Raw genomic sequence first — 5,000 nt, forward strand, 5'->3', positions numbered from 1 at the left:
TCTCGTATCGCGCGCGAACAATACACGAACACCGCCCCGCCGTCGCCGTCGGGTAAGACAAAGATTCAACTTGACATCTAAAGTTTGTTCCATTTTTACTTTTCATTACACGAACGACACCCGTTCGATGCGACCGCGAGCGTCCTCCCCGAGAACCTCCGTCGGCGCGGCGCGGCTCTCGTATCGCGCGCGAACAATACACGAACACCGCCCCGCCGTCGCCGTCGGGTAAGACAAAGATTCAACTTGACATCCAAAGTTTGTTCAATTTTTACTTTTCATTACACGAACGATCCCCGACCGATGCCGATGCCGATGCCGATGCCGATGCCGCCGAAGTAATTCTTTCATTTATTATTAGCGTATACAAACTTACATTCACTAATCTGTCTATCTTCTATATTCTACATATATTCTATATATATATATATATATATATATATATATATATAAAAGGACTTGCGCTGTTACCTCACTGACACTGAGGTAACAGCGCACGCAGGTACCGCGGTAAATTATTTAGGGATGAATTCTAATAAACTATTAAACATATGTTTAATGAAATATTTTTAAGACGACTGTCTAAATTTAAAATTTTATAATAATCGGTGGCGTTTTAAACATTTTTCCATACAAACAACTTTCAACCCCTTATTTTTGCACCCTTAAGGGAAGAATTCTAGAAAACTATGAAACATGTGTTCAATTAAATACTTTTAAGAGTCTGAATTTCAAATTTTATAAAAATTGAACAACGGTCAACGAACTTTATAAGAAGGCATAAAAGACAGTCCGTAAGAATATTAAGGGAACTACTAACCGTTTAAATAAAAACACTTCAAAATAATTATATTCATTACGGAAATTGTGCGTAGCTCCTTACGCAGTGTACTTTTTATTTAATCATTCTATAGTTAGAAATTTAGATTTTTAAAAGTATTCAATTGAACACGTGTTTCATGGTTTTCTAGAATTCTTCCCCTAAGGCTGCAAATAAGGGGTTGAAAGTTTGTATGGAAAAATCTTTAAAACGCCACCGATTATTATAAAATGTTTAATTTAGATAGACTCTTAAAAATATTTAATTGAACATGTGTTTCATGGTTTTCTACAATTCACCCCCTAAGGGTGCAAATAAGGGGTTGAAAGTTTGTATGGAAAAATCTTTAAATCGCCATCGATTTTTATAAAATCAGAAACGGTGGTGGTGGTGGTGGTGGTGGTGGTGGTATTGGTGGTGGTGGTGGTATTGGTGGTGGTGGTGGTGGTGGTCGTGGTGGTGGTGGCGGTGGTATTGGTGGTGGTGGTGGTGGTGGTCGTGGTGGTGGCGGCGGCGGCGGCGGCGCCGGCGGCGGTGGTGGTGGTGGATGCGGTGGTGGTGGATGCGGTGGTGGTGGTGGATGCGGTGGTGGTGGTGGTGGTGGTCGTGGTGGTGGTGGTCGTGGTGGTGGTCGTGGTGGTGGTCGTGGTCGTGGCGGTGGTCGTGGCGGTGGTGGTGGTGGTGGTGGTGGTGGTGGTGGTGGTGGTGGTGCTGGTGCTCTTGGTCACGGTGTTCACTCCCCATCAACTCTCATTCACCATTCCACCCGGCCGTCCGTCTGTCAGTCGGCACGTCCCGAGTGTCGCGACCGTCGCTCTGTACATATGTGAGGTGTCGACGAGCCAAACGTATGAGCGTAGTCGACCCTCCACGGAGGTTTTGTAGTAGTATTCGTGTGTTACTATAACGCATAAATACACACAACACACCCATACCACACATAATATTGTGGTGTTGTACAGTGTCGGTCGACGGGCGCGCGCGTGCGGTTGGTTATGTTTGTTGTGGGGGTTTGTTGTGGGGCTCTCTCGCTCTTCTTGTGATTAGTAGTCACAGTTTTGCGTAGAGTGTCTCGCGTCTCTCCCCATTACGGGCATCAACGCCGCACGATTTGCGTTGTTCGTATATCAACTTTGATACATTGTTATATCGATGTTTGTTCAGCGACCGTTCTAATACCAGTGTGCGCGGCCACCCTTTGCGGGGCGACACGTTCCTTTAAAATTGGCCACGATCTCTCCAACACCGAGCGTTGATTTGTATACACAACATGTTCACGCTCATGTTAAACGAGAGATTATGAGAGTGTGTTGTGTGCGTTTTGCGACCGTTGTCGCTGCGCACGCATCAAAGATCTCGTCAGAGAACGTTCAGTACTGCGACCGAGCACCGGCACACACCGCCACCGCTTTCGTCTTCGTTCTAACCGACGACGGCGTCTGCGCGTGCGTTGTGCGGCGCGCGCGTCGTGTGTAATATCGGAGCGGCGATAGTTTGCGCGCGAACCGACATGCATTCATTCATTCATTCATTTGTTTGTTTGTTTGTTTGTGTGTTATCGCTCGTCGCGTAAGCTTTCAAAGTTCAAAATTTATTATAATTTTATTTTTTAAAAGTCATCGCGACGCGTCTCTCGACGCCCGCGTTCGACGTTTAACAAAATAAATAAAACAACGCGAGAGTTAGCGATGTTGTTATTGTTAGCTCCCTGGTTGATCCTGCCAGTAGTTATATGCTTGTCTCAAAGATTAAGCCATGCATGTCTCAGTGCAAGCCGTATTAAGGCGATACCGCGAATGGCTCAATATATCAGTTTTGGTTCCTTAGATCTTACTCAGTTACTTGGATAACTGTGGTAATTCTAGAGCTAATACATGCAATCAGAACTCTGACCAGTGATGGGATGAGTGCTTTTATTAGATCAAAACCAATCGACGGAGGGCTTCGCGTCCGAAGTCGTTAATTTTGATGAATCTGGATAACTTTTGCCGATCGCATGGTCAAGTACCGGCGACGCATCTTTCAAATGTCTGCCTTATCAACTTTCGATGGTAGTTTCTGCGACTACCATGGTTGTCACGGGTAACGGGGAATCAGGGTTCGATTCCGGAGAGGGAGCCTGAGAAACGGCTACCACATCCAAGGAAGGCAGCAGGCGCGCAAATTACCCACTCCCGGCACGGGGAGGTAGTGACGAAAAATAACGATACGGGACTCTTTCGAGGCCTCGTAATCGGAATGAGTACACTTTAAATATTTTAACGAGGAACAATTGGAGGGCAAGTCTGGTGCCAGCAGCCGCGGTAATTCCAGCTCCAATAGCGTATACTAAAATTGTTGCGGTTAAAAAGCTCGTAGTTGCATTTGTGCGCCGCGCTGTCGGTGCACCGCATCCGCGGTGATACTGACACGTCTGCGGAGCATATCGTCGGTGAGCCGGCGGTAAAACGCCGGTTCAATATCAAAATCCTATCGCGGTTCTCTTCGGTGAGTGTCGAGATGGGCCGACAATTTTACTTTGAACAAATTAGAGTGCTCAAAGCGGGCTCAAAATGCCGCTTGAATATTTCGTGCATGGAATAATAGAATATGATCTCGGTTCTATTTTGTTGGTTTTCAGAACTCCGAGGTAATGATTAATAGGGATAACTGGGGGCATTCGTATTGCGACGTTAGAGGTGAAATTCTTGGATCGTCGCAAGACGAACATCAGCGAAAGCATTTGCCAAAGGTGTTTTCATCAATCAAGAACGAAAGTTAGAGGTTCGAAGGCGATTAGATACCGCCCTAGTTCTAACCGTAAATATGTCGTCTAGCGATCCGCCGACGTTAATACAATGGCTCGGCGGGCAGCTTCCGGGAAACCAAAGATTTTGGACTCCGGGGGGAGTATGGTTGCAAAGCTGAAACTTAAAGGAATTGACGGAAGGGCACCACCAGGAGTGGAGCCTGCGGCTTAATTTGACTCAACACGGGAAATCTCACCAGGCCCGGACACCGGAAGGATTGACAGATTAACAGCTCTTTCTTGATTCGGTGGGTGGTGGTGCATGGCCGTTCTTAGTTGGTGGAGCGATTTGTCTGGTTAATTCCGGTAACGAACGAGACTCTAGCCTGCTAAATAGGCGTCGTCATTTAGGTGTGCGCGATTTCGGTCGCGCAACTCACTGGCGACGTATTAAAATTCTTCTTAGAGGGACCGGCGTCTTCGAGCCGCACGAGATTGAGCAATAACAGGTCTGTGATGCCCTTAGATGTCCTGGGCCGCACGCGCGCTACACTGAAGGAATCAGCATGTTCTCCCTGGCCTAGAGGCCCGGGCAACCCGTTGAAACTCCTTCGTGCTGGGGATTGGGGTTTGCAATTATCCCCCATAAACGAGGAATTCCTAGTAAGCGCGAGTCATAAGCTCGCGTTGATTACGTCCCTGCCCTTTGTACACACCGCCCGTCGCTACTACCGATTGAATGATTTAGTGAGGTCTTCGGACCGACACGCGGTGGCTTCACGGCCGTCGGCGTTGCTGGGAAGTTGACCAAACTTGATCATTTAGAGGAAGTAAAAGTCGTAACAAGGTTTCCGTAGGGGAACCTGCGGAAGGATCATTAACGTGTTTGTGTGTTGTCGAAATACATCACACATAACAAAGATATATGATTATACAAAAAAAAGGCGATGAGAGCGAAAGCGCCCGCGCAACATTTTCGACGAAAAGACAACAAATCGAGAGCGCACGACGGTGCATCGCGTCGCCACAGAGCGGAACAGTGTCGCCGGCGCGCGCGCGCGCGCGCGCTCCCTGCAAACTTGCTGGAACGTGTGCACGTGTGCGTGCGGGGTGGTCGGCTCGGCGAGCCGGCGGTGGAACGCGATCGACGCAGACCGGTGAGAATCCGCGCCGCGAGTCGATCGCACCGCTGCTGACAGGCTCGCCGCTATACGAGTCCACACCACCATAGGCGTATACTTTTCGCTAGTCGGCGACGAGATGATGTCGTGTGTCGTCCTCGTCGATACTGCGGGGGCGGTCGTTCTCCGCTAAACTATATAATGCGGTCGGACGGGGGACGGACGGACGTCGCGCCGCGGCGGCAGTCGAGAGCTCTACGTTTGCCCGTGTTGCGAACGACTCCGCGCCGCGACAGATGTCCGTGTCCCTGTCTGTAGTGTGTCCGTGATC

The 5,000-nt window shown here is 48.6% G+C and overlaps 1 non-coding gene across 1 annotated transcript; it reads left to right on the forward strand.

Moving 5' to 3' along the window:
- The first annotated feature begins 2,525 nt into the window (after nt 1–2,525).
- LOC146531767 (small subunit ribosomal RNA) lies at nt 2,526–4,428 on the forward strand. The gene has a single exon (XR_014878819.1). It is a non-coding gene; the product is annotated as a small subunit ribosomal RNA (ribosomal RNA).
- The last annotated feature ends 572 nt before the right edge of the window (nt 4,429–5,000 follow it).

The sequence above is a fragment of the Heliconius melpomene genome, chromosome 15 (genome assembly GCF_056956725.1).
Source record: "Heliconius melpomene rosina isolate 202511_hmr_F chromosome 15, ASM5695672v1, whole genome shotgun sequence".
Lineage (NCBI taxonomy): Eukaryota > Metazoa > Arthropoda > Insecta > Lepidoptera > Nymphalidae > Heliconius > Heliconius melpomene.